The sequence below is a fragment of the Xiphophorus couchianus genome, chromosome 1 (assembly GCF_001444195.1).
Source record: "Xiphophorus couchianus chromosome 1, X_couchianus-1.0, whole genome shotgun sequence".
NCBI lineage: Eukaryota > Metazoa > Chordata > Actinopteri > Cyprinodontiformes > Poeciliidae > Xiphophorus > Xiphophorus couchianus.
The window spans coordinates 15,311,296-15,329,154 of NC_040228.1; positions in this window are offsets into that span (position 1 = coordinate 15,311,296).

A 17,859-nucleotide genomic window follows, 5' to 3' on the forward strand; every position below is an offset into this window, starting at 1 on the left:
CGAAACTTAACTGCTTCGAGCTCTTGTGACCTTTATGCCTGCATGACAGACTTTTGTTGTACCTTTTTCAGGTTAGTTCTGACCTTTTTACAGCCTTTTGCAGTGGAAAATCTGGTTTAGAAAATCCCACATAGGGATTCCAGCTGCACTTCAAGGTGTAGATATAATTAACCCAGACCTTTCATTCTCTTACTTCAAAGGGTGGGTGTGTGTGCATGTGTGTAGGGGTGTGCGTGCGTGTGCGTGTGTGTATATGTGTGAGAGGAGGGGGGGGTAGGTTGTTGGTGTATGTGTAAAGCAGTTCTTAATGTAATAAAATACATAGTATTTGCAAAAGTATGAAGTTAAATGTTATGTTTAAAGAGTGACAATGGCTTGACTTTGGGGATAGAAACAGGTGTATTCTGTATATATCAAGAGGAAATCTGATGTAATCTTAGATGTTATGTTAAGTAGTTTTGGGGAATTTTATAAGCCTATAGAAACGGTAAACTCCTCCTTTTCTCCAGATAGCATAAATGGGTACAGGAACATTGTTTCTTATTTTACAAGGGCGACTGCCTCCATTATCACCACCCCTATAAAGACAAGCAGTGTTTGCGCCAAAATGATAAGATATGCAATGTTTGTGCTTTCACCTCAGGATGTTTGTTTTACCTCCACTACTATAAAATGTAATAAATAAAATAGGTTTGTTCATTAATCAGCAATCTCAATGTCAACAAATGCCACAGTGAGACAAACACAAACTTCTACCTCTTCATGCGTCAGTAGTACAACATGAGTTCTTTGATTTAAAAAAATAGGCTTTGAAGCAGCTGAGTGCACACACAGCAATTACTGTTAATTTGAGGGCTTGGCCTAGCTTGAGGAACGCTGGAACTTTCGGTATGAGCACTTTTTACAATTCTGAGGAAATAATCTGCCGGCAATGCTCTGTGAAATGTACAATGTTTTCTTCTAGTGGTGAATATTCATTCATAGATTTGTCACCTGTGTCTTCTGCACAAAGCTTTTGTACAGCAAACATCCTATATGTATGTATTGATAGATAGATAGATAGATAGATAGATAGACAGACAGACAGACAGACAGACAGACAGACAGATAGATAGATAGATAGATGAGTCATTGTAGTTACTCATTGTTTTTAAAAACGAAAAAATAGAAACCACCCTGTGATTTTTTTTTGGAGCTGTCTTGAAGTAGCAATTTTACAGATTCCTCTTAGTTATAAAACAAGCAGTTAAATCAAACGGCCATTATTTTTTCCGACACGCTGTTTTATGGTCGTGACATTCATGTCCTAAATTATTTGTAGAAATGATTAATTGCAAACTGATTCCGGAAGGGTAAAAAACTAGAACATTATTGATAGGGACCAACGTGATTGTAATTTCAACCAAATCTCACTAGATGGCAGTGTTTTTCCAGATTTTTTTATGCACAGTGACCTATTAGAGTTTAATGTTTTGCACCTCTATGCTTATATCATCCTTCAGTTGATCATCTATCTGCTATGTTTTCCACATCATGTTGGAAATCTGGTGCTAAAATCTTACTTTATGTCAGTCAACCTATTATATATATATATATATATATATACATATATAAATATATATTCAGTTAACGATATATTCAGTTATCTTTAACTGAATATATATATTCAGTTAAAGTTAAAGATAAGGGAACATATTGTGACTTTGTGAGAGGTTACAGAAAGGTAGTGATATTGACATCAGCAGATGAAGGTGTTAGAGTCTTTAGTGTACATGGATAGAGACAATATGCACCCTTGATGTTCCCAGGATGCATCCATATGTCATTTCCATTGTAAATCACCAAAAAGTGTAAACTTCACCTTATTACTCAACTGAATACACACAGACAAAACATAAACAATGAAATGGTTGCAATGGAAAAATCAAGAGAAGCCAAAAAACTTTGGATGGGTTGTCAACTGAATGGCCTGAAGATCCATTCATACATCCATTCACAACTTGTCTGTCCAGTGGTCATTAGGCAAGAGTCAAGGTGCACTATGGACAGATTGCCAATCCAGCACAGAGAGACACAGGCAAACAATCATGCACAGAAACACCTACGGGCAATTCAGAGAGACTATGACTAACCTAGCAGTAAGATTTCTGGATTGTGGGAAGGAGACAGAGCACCTGGAAAGAGGTCATGCACACACAGGGAGAACATAAAATCTCCATGCAGACAAACCCCAAGTGCTACCAACTGCACCACTATGCACCATATTGATTTGTCTATTCACCATATACTAGATCTGCTTCTGCCAACCTGCTGCAGACTCCACACCTGCTGAGCATTTAAGGAGCTGGCAGATGAACTCTCGCCACCTGATGATTATCTTTTCTGTGTACTGTCAAGCCAAAGAGTCTATTAGGCCAAACAGAGATGATTTTAAGTGTATTTGTATGGATTTTTTCTTGTCATTTTGTACAGTGCTTCCCAACCCTGGTCCTCAGCTCCCCTGTCCTACATGTTCTAGATGTATCTCTGCTCCAGCAGAGATTAAAATGATTAAAATGATTTCATGGCCTCCTCTGCAACCCTTGATTTGCTGAAGCCTGTTAATCAGGAACAGATGTTAAGATTTAACATCTTATGCTGATATGAGGACATTATCAGGAAAACATAGTTAAAAAATCTTGGTTTTTAACTTTTCAAACTTTTTAAAACTTTGTATACCCCTGACACCAATAATTGCTCCATGGTGCTTATAGATTGTAAAAAATATTAAATCTTAGTGGAATTAGGATGGAAAACCTGGAAAGACATCCACCTCCTTTATTTCTACTCCTATGTCTCACCGCAGCAACTATGATGTCACACAAAGCCAAATCAAGAGCAGAACAAGCTGCCTTAACTTTTGGGACTTAAGCAACACAGGTGAGTGTTTGCATACTTATTTAACCAGAACAGTTTTTTAATCCACACTGTAAATAATATTTTTCTTCCTTGGAGGGAATATGATGGAGGCAGTCTGGCTGCTTGTCAGATGTGTGAATGGTAGCTTATGAAAATCTCAGCAATTATCTCATCAAGATCTTCACATGTGTGTTCAGGATAATCTAGATGCCAGAAAATGCCATGTGCTGCAGCCAAGACGTCTTCCCACATGCTTGCTGTTCAGAGAATCTGACTTCAGTTGCACCCCGAAAGGCTTATTAAATGCACATGATATCAATTAATGCACTTAGAGTGACATTTTTACCATGCAAAGAATGTGTTTACTGTTCAGCAACTGGGTGTCTGTCGAGGACACAGTCAGGTGTGAGCGGAGTGCAATCGATCTCATTGCCTTCTGTAAGACTATTTGTTTCTTTAAGCCTCTAAACTCTAAAACAATTATATATAGAAGAGCCATTAAAGTTGGTGAAAAGTGAAAGTTTAATTTCACCTATATTGCAAAACCTATTTACATAAAACAATATACTTGCAACATTACCATCTAGGATTTTTTTTTTTCAGATGCAAAAATAAGACAATATTAATTTAGAAGGCAGGAGGAGTTTCTTGAGGGTATTAAATTACAGGGACATTTTTTATTAAAGCTCCGTCTCTGGAAATGATTAGGCCTCGATGCTTGGGTGAGCAATTCACAAAAAAGACAATGGGTGGGTTGGAGCAGGCTCTTGTGCGTGTAAGTCTGAGTGCGACGTTGTGTTTTCAGAGCAGCAGCAAAAAAGGATATTGGGGTGGTTTATATTTCCAAGCAGCTCTCTGCATGCATGTAGACTGGAAGATGTGTGGCTCCTGCGGTTGGCTGTCCCCTGTGTCACTGCCTTTAAAAAAAAAGGAAAGGAAAAAAAGAAACACTCGCCAAGAAAAACTTCTTCTTTACGGGCTTTGGCTGCCAGATGCAGGGGATAATGGATGGAACTGCAGGGGAAAAAGATGGAGAGATGAGACTGGCTCGTCAGGTCAGCTGCACCGCACGGACATGAGCACAAAAACACAAAGGTTTGCACGCTTTGTGGGCAGGCAACCCTGTTGTGCAGAAGGAAAAAGTAAATAATTCGTCTTCGAGTCACTGTACACCTACCACACACAAACAAAGGCCAAGGGACGGATTGGGTCTGCATGTAGCAGTAGGAGCTGTTCAAATTAGCATCTGTGAAAGTGTTCATTTCTAAATCTGTGCTGGCCTACAAACACAGACCCGACCTGCTTAGATTAATGATGTCCAAAGCAACCCACCAGGACCAACACACCCAAGCAGAACTATTAATAATCAGTAGTCTCTAATTTACCGGAGGACACACCCTGTTTTTTTTTTTTCCTGGATGTTCCAAGAGTGAACTTGAACCTTATCATAGCTGAAGATGCGCTCTTTCCCTCACATCAGTAAAGAATGTCAACTGGGTTTACTTGAGCGAGGAAACCGGTTACATGGATATCTCGTCGTATCAAATAAACATGTTATATCAGTACTTCTCCTCTGTAGTCAACAAAAATTTTTTTAAAAATAAAAATAGTAAAGGCTTAGTATGTATTCAGATATGAATATTCAGAAATATTCAGAAAAATAGTTCTATTTGAGTTAAATCTGTATCGTGTACAGCAAACCAACTTTAGATATTTTGGTGCAGATTTTTTTAATAATATTTTTTTACATTTGTTTCTGATATCTTTTAATGTTCATGTAAAATTAGCAGAGGGGCTTATAAGATGCAACAGTTTATACAAATTAATGTTTTGACTCTGAAAACCTGAGATAACTCCAACCTTGAGCACATTTATGGGAAAATGCCATGCCAGCCATGATGAGGAATGACGTTTTTATTATTATTTTCTTTTTAAATCACTGGTATAACCTCTGTTGTTAATACTTTGTAAAACAGGCTCCGTCGGGTTTCTCTTATAATCCGTCTCAAGGTTGGAGCATACAGAGAGAGGGATATTTGAAAACGCTCTTTGAATAATCTCTGTAGCTCATACAGATCCTGATGCTCTTCACCTCACTTCATGAATTTTGTATAGAATTTAAGTCAGAGATAGTCATGGAAGCAGGTTGGTTTTTGAGTCTGGTGAACCACTTCTGTTTTGATTTGGCCGAATATTTTGGATTACGCTCAAGTTAAACACAGGAAACCAATTTTTGGTAGAATAGTAGTCTACCAGATTTCATTTGAAATGTTATATAGTTAAAATATTTCACAATGCCTTGCACTCTTACAGTGTTACTTTGGCTATTGGAAGAAAAACCGGCCTACAGAGTCACAGTCCGTCACCTTGCTTAACTGTAAGCATGACAAAATTTTCTATGTATTAATATTTTGTTTGACACCAAAGCCACCCTGAGCATTAACTGAAGAATAAAAACTCCACAAACTCAACCTGTTTACTTTTTTTCTACTGTTTATCTACATCGATTCCTTCTAAAATAAGTTAGAATGCATATGGTATCAAATGGTTCTCATGGAGTCGTGGTGGCCCCAAAGCTGGTGCTCTTAGCTGTTTTGCTTCAGTTACTTTGAGAGATTATGTTTTTACCTTTTGTCACTGGTCATGGTGACAAGATCAATTATACTCTTAAGTATTTTGAATTTGAATAATACAAATAATTTATTTGAAACCTTTTTAAACATCTGTACCTGGGTTGCCTACAAAGCAGATGAAACAGAAACATGTACTATTGCAACAATGCAAAACTGCAATGCGCATATCTGAGCAGATGTGAACAAATACGTGAAGCAGTCTAAGCATGTGTTTCTGGCTGCGTAAGAGCCAAAGGAACAGGAATGTGTCACGCTTCCTGCAAGTGACTCGACTCCCAAACTGCAGCAAATATACATTCCTCCTGTGCTCTGTCAGTGCTGAACGCTCTCCCACTGTTGCTGTAAAACACTGTTTGCTATCTAAACCAAAATCTGAGCATTTCCTCTTCTGCTCACCACAACTTCTAGTTAAAAGATAAGCACTACTACTCACAAAGGATGAGATCTGTTTTTTGTTGCTTTTTTTTAAGGTGGTACCCACTTGTGCAAAAGAAGTATTTTTACTAAAAACTGTGAAATAGTTTTGACTTTGTGTGGTCAGCAACATCTCAGTGACTGATATTTACCCGAGAAGTGCTTCAGATGACTACTGTAAGGTTATTTGCCAATAACTTGTCCATTTGATCTGAGTTAACGCAGGCCTTTCTACTGCTGACAGGTGAAAATATCCACAGGTTTATGTCACGTCACACAAGTTTCTCCAAAGTTTGCGTTCACATTTCATGTTGATCTCAGAGCTGAAATGTTTCTTTGCTGTACCCACACCCGGTCAGACGTCTGTAAACATGTTCAACTGTCGGCTGCCCTTGCTCAACATCTTTCCCCATCATTATAGCAATGTTTATAGGAGGTCACACAGTGTTGGTGAGTAAATTTCCTCTCCTGGAATATGTAGTGGTTTAAAGTTTCTCTCTAATGCTTAGTAATTAATCCAAACTCCTCAAAACCTCACTGACAAGTTACTTTATCTGTTTGTTGCCCCTCGTCTGGCCTTTGCAGGTTAAAAGTTTGCAAAATGTGGGACTGGAGCGGTCTTAATTTGCTTGCTGGATAATTGTTCACGCCAAGTTATGACCTTTTAGTACCTTTCTAAGTTTAGTCTTCAAATTGGGAATTGCACCAAATGGCTAGGGGAAAAAGCACCGAATGAACAATTGCTGCATAGGTGATTATATTTTAGGTGGCAACGAGAAGCTTCTCATGTTTGTGGGAAAGCTATAGGACTGTTTAAGAAGTGTCAAATCATTGTCATGGATCACGCAGAAAAAAAACACCTATAAAGGTTGCGGAAGCTGCTAAAGTTGAGCTGAGAACTATCCAATGGATAATTAAAAGACTGAAAGGAAAGTCGGAAACTATCATCTTCAAGGAAGAAATGTGGTTGGAAGAAAAATTCTGAATGTGATCGGCAATCACATAATTATTTGGTGAAATAAAGATGAAAGAAAAACAAAAGAACTCAGTGAAAGTAAAAAGCATTTCCACACACACACAAACACACACTGGGAAGGAAACTCCAGGGATTGGGAACGAACAGCTGTGTAGCCATAAGAAAACCACTAATCAGTGAGGCTAACCAGAGAAAAAGGCTTTCATTTGCAATGGAGGACAAAGATTGGACTCTAGAGCAACAGAAGTAGGTCAGGTGGTCTGATGAGTCCAGATTTACCATCTTCCAGAACGACGGGCACAGCAAGAGAAGCAGATGAAGATATGCCCCTATCATGCCTAGTCTCTACTGTACAAGCCTGGTGGCAGCACTAGGATCTTGGGTTGATGCAATTGGTCAAGTTCAGCAACATTACGCATCCAAAGAATGATGCCAGCAGATTATCTGAACATACTGAATGACCAGGTCATTCCATTAGTGGGTTTATTCTTCCCTGATGGCACGCCCATCTTACAAGATGACAATGCCAGGATTCATTGGATTCACATTGTGAATGTGATTCAGGGAGACTGAGACATTTTCAGGGCAGACCTGGAGTTGATGCAAAACTGAGCAGAGAACAATGACTCAGGAGAAAACATGTGTACACATACAGTACATACATACATACAGGGATGATCAGGCGAATGTGGTGGGGAATGACTAATAAAACTGAACTTGGTTAAGTTGTGATTTGACAAAATATAGAGTGAAAATGTTACAAGGGCACATGAAGGAAATAACTTGTTTACTCTAAGTTTATTATGCCTGATAGTTCATACCTTCACCTCTAACATGCATCCACTAACCAAAGTCATTGATTAAATCAACAATAACACAGTTAGTGGAAAACCTTTAGGCATTGTTTATATTGAATAGCCTTATACAAGAGGGAATGAAGAACAACCATTCATTGAAGAGTCTTGCTGGTTCTTTTCAAACAGCGACTCAATCAGCATTTGGAAACAGGTGAGTCAGCATCAAGGAGAACAACAGAACAATAAGAAAACACACTGGGAGACACAACCACCCCAGGATCGTCACAAGAGTTGACTTCCAAAGCCAAAGTAAGTGTGAATTTAAACTCAGGCATAAGTAATATTTTTTTACTTAAAATGCCGGAAACCACAAACCTCTCTCTAGCAGTTACTTCCCCTTTTATGGCATAGTGTCATAAAAGGGAACAGCTAAAAAACATCAACAGAATAATCTGAACAGTTTCCTGTTGCAAAATTGGTCTATTATTGGTCTATTAGTATTTATAATATAAAGCACTTTACATTATAAAGTAATGATTGATTGATTACTACAAATTTCCGTTCCTAGTCATTTTACTCAAGTTTTTTTTCTGGCATCTTTGAAATAATATTTTTTTTTCCCTTAACTGTTTGATCTATAACTTACACGTACTTTTTTACATTTTACATGTCAAATCTGATATGATGAAAGGATAATTTCTCGAGTTGCACTACTGTGATTTGTAATTAGTGTTCCAACATAGTCTAGAAGTTAACATATTGTGGAATTTGAAATATTTTCCAGGTCTGGAGAAGCATGAATAAATATGTACACATGTGTTTATTTTTATTTTTGTTTTTAGATCTTATTCCAATTTTGATTGCTTTAATATTGCATCCATCCATGTAGATTCTGTAAAAGTATCTATCATTATGTTCTTAACCAAATGTTTTGTCAATACTTTCAAAATACTCAAGCGTGGTAAATAATATAATTTTGACCTGTAAAACACAGGAATTGTGTGCAATACTATTAAATGTTTAACACTTTGGGAGTGAAATTCAAATCATCTAGGGGTTTAGAATGAGTAAGGTCCTAGGTGAGCACGCATCTTTTCTCAGTAATCCCTTTTCTTCATACTCTTGCTCTTCTTGTTTCTGGTTCTCTGGTAATACTGTGCAGTTTGACACACTCTTTCCAAAGAGCCAGTTACCTCAACAGGTTGTCATAAAGTCCTAGTGGATATTTAAGTAATGGGCACAGAGAAGGAAAGGAATATAAAATGATTTAGAATCTTACAGAGCTTAATGTCAGCACAGCTCTGTTGATAATGACAAACACATTGAAGGTTTTCATCCCTTAAACAGCTCTCTGGCAGACCATCCGCTGTGCACACAACTGCAAAAGATGATTCTCATTTGACATACTGTTTGAAAAATATTCTTTTTTGTTGAGTGTTTTAGCATATAGTGGTCACAAAAAGTACAGTCAGTTCCAACAACAAACTTAACAGATTTTAGGTAATCGGGTTATTTACAAGCCTCTTGAAGTCCATTGGTGAACATTTCTTGGCAAACTGCTATGTTAGCAGCAGAGCTGACCAGAGCCATTAAGTGGCAGCTTTGGAAAACATGAAAGATTTGTTCTACAGCCAGTCTGTGGTTTTTGCCTTTTGGGCTGCTGAGTAGAAACATGGTGTTGTGATGAAGGTGGAGTGGAGGATCACTGGTATCTAGAAACTAAAAATTACTTGCATTGGGGAATAAATATGGAAATCTTTGCATTTTTACTGCAACCTTGGGTTGTTTAAATCCATCTCTAAAAATATACATTTGTCTTAAACATTTCCAAATAGCTGTGTTGTCTATATGTCCCAGAAGAGCAACTGAGCAAAAATAAAAGAAACTTAACTCTGCTGCCAACTTTGCTGCTGCACTATGTTCACTCACTTTCCACTTTATTAGGTATATCTGTTAACACAAATGGAGACTCAGCTAATTACACAGGAGCAACTCAAAGTATTTAGAGATCTTGACTTGGTGAAGATGACTCACTGAAGTTTAAACTGAGCATCTGAAAGAGGAATAAATACTAAAGAGGGAGTATTATGTGTTTTTCAGGCACATGCTGCCATTTTATAGCACAATCAAGTAACTACGCTAGCTTCAGTTGTCATATCAAATATGACTTAAAAGAAAATTCACTTCCAAATTTAACTCCTTGAAATTGGGCCTCTGTCTTTTTAAAAACTCCTGCTCTTTCTGAAACTCCGCCTTCAGGAAATCGTCACAATAAAACTCCTCTATTAAACCTTTAACAACGTTTATACCAGCATTGCACTGACAAGTAGCTCATATAATGAGCTCAGCTGATGTGAAGCGCCACCAGGTGTTTGCTAATTTCTGCTGGCTAGCTGGAAGGAGTTGAGTGGGGAAGACTCGGGGGGGGGGGCTGTGACGCGGAAGCTCGGTTGCTTGGAAACTGAGGGGGAGTTGCGCCTATAAAAAAGGAGGAGCTGCGCCTTCGGTCCCTCCAGCCGTTTTTGTACAGCTAAATGGTTGCCACGGGAAAAATCCATGAAAGACTCAAGGCAACACTCCAGGTATGTTTTTGATACGGGAGTATTAGGGGTCTCAAACTCCAGTCCTCGGGGGCCGCAGTCCTGCAAGTTTTAGATGTGCCTCTGCTGCACCACACCTGAACAGAATAATTAGGTCATTAAGGCTCTGGAGAACTGATCTACACAAGGAGGAGGTAATTGAGCCATTTCATTCCAGTGATTTGTACCTGTGGCACATCTAATAACTGCAGGACTGCGGCCCTCCAGGACTGGGGTTTGAGACCCCTGGAAGCTCCAAAAAGTCGATTTTGCCTAATACTGCCCCGTTAAGTGAATCTAAACATTGATTTGAGTCTTTCAGAAGAATATTCACTTATTTACATGGGAACAAACATCTTTCTTTTTTTTTACTTGTTCTGTACTTGTAAAAAAATTAAATTAATGCATTCGGCCATAACAACAATTGCATGTGGAAGAAAAAGAGGAACGCCTACAAGCCTGAAAGCACTATCTTGATTGTAAACTAAGGGGATGACAGTATTGTAAAGACTGGTGCTATTTCACCTCACAAAAGAGATGGCATTCTAATATAATTTTGTGGAAATACTAAAACAACATCTCAGGACATCAGTTTAGAAAGTTAGAAACTGGGCACAAATGGCAATGACCACCAAACTAGCCAACAAGCTAGTCTGGATACACAATTTCTGTCAAGAGGAATGGGCCAAACCTCCAGCAAATGAATGTTAGAATCTTGTGGAAGGACACCTAAAATGTTCGACCCAAGTCACACAGTTTAAAGACAATTCTATGAAATACTAAGAAATTGTATTTAAAGATCTGAATTAGAAGAAATTGGAGAAAAATATTATCTTCTTCATTAGTCTGCATTTAGCCAATGAAACACATTTTGGTTATCCTGATTTAGAACAGGAAAGTTTGCTCTCACTTATTGTCGGACTATAAAGGGGAAAAACTATGTGTACTTTCATAGAGTACATGTACATTTTTTTTTCATGTGCCTGAATTCGCTTGGATTCACACACAAAGCAGCTAGAAAGCATATTGCCCTCGAGGGTAAATGTTGTTACTCTTTCACAACTTAAAGTCTCCTAAAAGTTTCTCAGTCAAAGAGCATTCCCTGCCAGAATGCCCCCCAAAAGGCTGATTTCAATGACATCAGGGGAAGCTGTGCTCTGTTCAAAGTCACCAAGTAAAAAAGACCGCGACGTTAAGTTTTGAATAGAGGATGCCACTCGGAAATCTTTGAATTAGGGCGTGCTGCGGTGGCGCAGCGGGTTAGCACGCCCCACATTTGGAGGCCTTAGACCTGCGGACGTCACGGGTTCGACTCCCGGTCCCGACGACCATGTCCTCCTTCAAAAAATGGCGCTGGCTGCCTGCAGACACAGCTCCTGTTGTGTGCTGTAACTGCGAAATAATTTCCCTGCTGGGATGAATAAAGTAAAAATTATTATTATTATGAATCTGCCTCGTTCTCATTGTTAAGATATTTTCCAGAGTACACTTTGTTCATCCAAACTAGAGAAAGAATGGACATAACCTGCCTCCTCCTATTTCCTTATTATAGCAAATTTAACTGTTCCAAATCCCACTTTTGAAGATAACTGTGTTAGACAATATCCTTTAGGTGTTTAGTGAGCTGATTCTTGGCAAAGAGGTGTTTGAGGTCAAGATCTTGTGGTGAGGTCTTGAGGTTGCGAAAGGTATTTAATATCAACAAGAAATGTGCCAACAACGAAGAGCCCACCAGGCCAAGACTACTCAGAGGTCGTGTCTGCATCAGTGTGGGGTGTTGACAGCTTATATAAATATATTATCCCTCCATTCACAGTCGGTAGTGTGTTCACATGCAGCCGGATGCACAGGGAAGCATCTTTATTCATGTGTGAGGAGTGCTGGTATGTCTCTTTCTCTCTCGCACACACGCATGCAAAGTGGGCGATTTATTTCCCTCCCACCGTATAAGTGCAGGCCTTCCTCTCCACCTCCCTCCATAGGGGCACAGAGCCTGACCACAGACATCGTACTGATTGCTCACTGTGGTCGAGTGGTCTCTCCACATTCCCACCCTGATTTACTATGTGCAGAAAACCCAACAATGGAAAACAGCGGTTTGAGAGTGTCTGAAGGGTTGCAGACAGCGAGTGTTCTGTCTTCCCAAAAACTCTCATCTTTTTCATTTTTCAAAGTCTTAAACAATTTGAACAAAAAAAAGACATGCGTCCACCTTCGGACATGAATGTAACCTCTCTCTGTTGTGGCAGGGCGGTGGATAATAAAGTGATGGAGATGTTAGGAGGCGACGGCCATTGTGATGCTGGGTGGCTGTTGCTCTGGAACTACCATCTGCCAACAAGGTCAGTTGCTAGGGGAAGGATTGTGCTGGACCGTGCCTGCTTCCCAGCTGCCATCCACACACACACACACACACCCCTGCGCATGCACTCATCAGCGTATGCACACCAACTTTCATACAAACAACGTCATCTCCAAATTATGGAGGTTGTTGTTGATCCACTTTTCTGCAACTTTGGCAGAAGTCAGTTCAAGCATTTCATTGGAATTCCTTTTCAACTATGTGTGTGTGAGATGAGGCTGTAAATACATATCTTAGTACATAATAACTCTGTGGTCTCTTAGTGGCACCAAGCAAAATTCCTCATATTGTTACACAAGCATTTTAAGGATGTTCATACCATAACAATACCCCAATTAATTGGAGCTTGGCCTATAACTGAGTGCTAGGATCATATAAATTGTCGGTTCAGCAGCACAGACATCAAACCAATGCCTCTTTGTCAGTCTCAACCCTTACAAAAAATATGTTGTGACCTAAACCTAGACGCAAGTTCTTTATGATTCTTTCGTTAACACACACTCCACCTATGGAGCAATTTCTTTTCCACAATTAACTGACCTGTTGAGCAATTTAAAGAAAAAAGTAAAAGTAAATTACTCTTTTAGTTTGGATCTTTTTCATTATGATGGTTCTCAAGCTATTTAATCTAAGTTAATGTCATTTTATAGTTCGTCCTACAATGAATTGTTTTTTAATGAGATTGTAGAGAAAGAGAAATACGTTTTTCATCTCCATCTGAGACATCTTCTGCACTTTTTCTTTGCGCACGAAGATAAATTCAGCTGTTTGGAAATATTTCCAGTCTTGAAAAAAGAACAGAAACTGAAGAAGCAGCACACAGCATTCTTCCTAAGGCTGTAACTACTGTTGATTACAAGCAGTGAGCCTGTAAAGCAGCAGACTCCAGGTTTGTTACTTGTTCAGTTTGACCGACTACTTAGCTAATACCAGCTTGTTAGTTCTATAAAAAGCAAAGTCTGTAATATTTTATACAATTAACTATTTACTTATGAAGTCATGTTCTATTAGGTTTCTGTTGATATATTTTGATTGAGTATTTACATTACATCATTATAGGCACTAAATTTTTGGTTTGTTTGTTTTGTGTTGTTGAATGGGCCATTTTGTAGGTGTAGAGGCAAATCTCTTCAACAAAACAAAACTAAACGCCATGGCTACAGTAATTTAACTGATAATGGAATTACTAACAACTACAACAACATTGAACTTGATGCACCTTTTCTTTTGCCTGCGGTGTATTTCTGTTTTGAATGAAAGCAATTCGATGAGCAATTTTTAAATTTTTGTGTAAATCCTGTGATACAGTGAAACCGTGGAATTTTTTTTTATCATACTGTGAGAATCTAATACCGCCCTATGCCTGTGGTTAAGTTAGTTACTTAACTGGCACACTTGCTTCTTCAGCCTGGACTGTTTAGCGTGCACTTTTTTTTTGTTTTTTTTTTGCAAGGTCAGGATATTATGGAGAATAGATTTATTGTGACAAGAAATTGAATATGTATTACTGGGTAAGCCCCGTGACCAAATAAAATAATTTGATACAGGACATATTCCATTCATGAGAAGCCTGTATCTGGGTGTCAGCAAGATGTTACCAAGAGATATTGGCAAAACAGGCGCTGTATGTCTCCAAAACCAAAATAGGACTCAATCATATAATTTTGTGCTGTCTCCAGGCCCTTCACTCCGGTTTGCGCCTCTCTCTTGCTCGCCAAAGCAAGTGACTTTTGTTTAGAGCGGGCTGTTGTTCCTGTTTGTGCCCTTCTCACCATGGCTGCCTGCTTGCCGCCTGCCAGCCCCGTGTGTCAAAGGTGGCTGCTGCAGAGCAGACTGTGGGAACAGCCGGTTAGCCTCCCTCGGTCTCCTGCTCCCCAACCAGAGGGGCAGCGATCAATCCCGCACCCCCGCCCTTTCCCCTGAGCACACATACACATAATCACAAACACACAAATGCCCGAGCAAGCTCGTACTCACACAAAAACCCTACAATGCTCACACCCTTTCCCAATAATCCTCGGAAGCAATTTCATCTCGACTCGGGTGGCGGCCCATTGTCGCCAGCCCCTTCAATCTTTCCTTATTAACTCTCGCTTTGTCCCGCATCCGAGCTTCTGGACTCATCTCTTCTACATTCCGATCAGTGCTGCTCTCAGCACTCCCAGGCAACCTCCATTTGCTAATCCCACTGCCTCCCCCCCCCGCCAGCAACCCCACCCCAAGGAGCGCTTACTGTTTTTTTTCCAACCTGCCGATCACCTACTTGCAGAGTAAGGTAGGGGCTTTAACTCCATGGGTTTTTCTGAAGGCAGAGCGTGAACGCGGGGCGGGTGAAAGAGGAGGCGGCCACAAAGTGACTCCAGCCCAGACAATTAGAACAATGAGCCCGGCATGTAGGGGGCTAACTCGCTGCGTCACGCCTGGACGGTGGGGTATTTTGTCAGTTTAATGAATTGTCCGTCAGGCCAGGGCCACATCGCAGGCTGTGCAAGGAGAGGCCAGCAGGGACCCAGACACTAAGTCGGTATTTATTACACTGCCTTTGTCACTAATTGAGCTAATTATCACTGACTCCTCAGCACTCCCACAGGCAGCACCCCCTCCAATCACCGTCTCTTAACAACTCTCACACCTTACTCTCTTGGCAGGGGTGTGAACTCTGCTTTCACTCGGCTTTTAACTACCACTTTATTTCATTGGGTTTTAATACTTTCCATCCTTCATTGCTTTTTACAATACCTTGCAAGAGTATTCTCACTCAATGAACTTTTCCAAACGTTATTATGTTAGAAACCACAAGCTTCAGTATAATTTATTGGGATTTTAGGAGACAAAGCAACACAAAACATAACATACTTGTGAAACCTTTAAAGCAGTGTTCAGTCATAAAACAACTTCTAACAGAGAACAGTCCATCCATCCATCCATCCATCCATTTTCTGTTCACCCTTGTCCCTAATGGGGTCGGGAGGGTTGCCGGTGCCTATCTCCAGCTACGTTCCGGGCGAGAGGCGGGGTACACCCTGGACAGGTCGCCAGTCTGTCGCAGGGCACAGAGAACAGTCTAATCCATAATTTCAAAATGAAGTGTATTGAACAACTGTAAGCCTACAATGCTCTCAACCTAAGTTGATGAATTGGACAAGGAGAGTATTTATAGGAGAAGCAGTTAAGATGTTTTTACTCTGGAGGAACTCCTGGGATCAATGTCTCCGGTGGGAAAATTTGTCAACATCTGTTTGTCATGAATTTGATAAAATATGGCCTTTATGGATGAGTGATGAGAAAAAATCTTTTGTTAAAAATAAAATCATGAGAAATCCCCATTTTGCATTTTGCAGCAAGCCATGGAGGGAACACATCAATTAAATGAAAGAAGATGCTCTGGTCAGAGGAGATAAAAAATTAAACTAACCTTTTGGGCTACATGCCTAAAAGTTATCTATGGTGCAGAAGCAACACTGCTCATGATTCCGAAGTCACCAACTCCATAATGATGGACAGTGGTGGCAGCATCATGTGGGGATGCCTTTTTTGCAGCAGCCAGCTTTTTTGGGAACATGGAGGAACCTAGATAGAGGCAAGTATTGGATGAATTTGTAATGGAATAGTTTAGATCAAAGGATATTCAGCTGGTAGAAATCCAAATAAAATCCAAACCTAAACTTAATTTAGAAACTGCTGCAATCTTTGAAGATCATTGTTCACAGACACTATGCATCCAATTTATTTCAGCTTGTACTTTTTGCATAGAATTGGGCAAAAATGTAAGTCTTTACATGAGTGAAGATGGTAGAGACACAGTTCAAAAGACTTGCAGCTGTTATTGCAGGAAAATGTGACTCTAGAAAGCATTAACGCAACGAGTTTTAATGCAAATGCACACCACACTTTTCTATCGTTTTATTTTCAATTTCAGATTCAAAAAATAGGCTGCACAGTGGCACAGTTGGTAGCACTGTTGCCTTGCAGCAAGAAGGTCCTGGGTTTGATGGTTCAATTCCCAGCCCAGGTTCTTTCTGCATGGAGTCTGCATGTTCTCCCTGTGCATGCGTGGGTTCTCTCCGGGTACTCTGGCTTCCTCCCACAGTAGAAAAACATGACTGTTAGGTTAATTGGTCTCTCTAAAATTCTCCTTAGGTGTGAGTGTGTGTGTGCATGTCGATAGACTGGCAACCTGTCCAGGGTGTACCCCGCCTCTTGCCCAAAATGACTCGTTGGAGATAGGCACCAGTACCCCTCCCGACCCCACTAAGGACAAGGGTGTACAGAAAATGGATGGATGGATTCAAAAACACTTATTAATCCCAAAACTAAATTAAATATTTGAGAAGAATTCTAAAAAAAAATGTCATTATCCTTGGTCTGTCACATAAAAATAATGTAATGTGACTTGCAATCACACACATATGTGACAAACACACATATGCATAAGTATTTCACAATATGTGCTGAAATAGTCCTGTGTGTGTGTGTGTGATGGGAATCCTTGAGTTCTAATTTCACTGTTTGTTTTTTTTTAAGGTTCAATCAATGACTTTGATTTGCAAATTAGCCTGTGGCTAGAAAATCTTTATACAAAACAACAATTGCTTATTTTTATCAAGTAACGTCATTTAATCTGGTGTACTGTGTGAAAAAAAAAAATCAAGGAGTGTAAATAATTTTGCAACATACTTTTTTTCTTTGTCAAAGTTAGTTTACCGTTGTCATTTCATCTTTTCAATCAGTAGCTTATTGACAGTCTGGCAGGTGTTCACATTTTTGTGGTAAAGTTTTAATAATCTTTCTTTTTATGCTACTTATTCTTGGGATTTTTCTTTGTTTGCTGAAATTTGTTCTTGAAAATTTCCCAACTTCAATTGATCAAATTCTTAATTTTTATAGTCGTTTCTCATTTCTGCAGTGGTTCTGCACCCATCCTATTTGACATCCTCTCAGAAACCCTGCTTGCTCTCAGACTGCTCCTAGTTAAAGACTACAAATCTCTCCAAGTCTATGTGGTTAGTTATGTTGCCAACGTCCTGAAAAGGACTCTGGTTTTCTTTTTTATTATTATTATTATTCCATTTTTCCCCTTTCAGACATTAGGCAAATGAAGCAAATGCCATCTACATCCATATACTGTATGAGATAAGTTATGTGGCTGGATAAGCAGAGCCTGTCTCTGCGCTTCAGAGCACAGATGCAGGGATGCTTT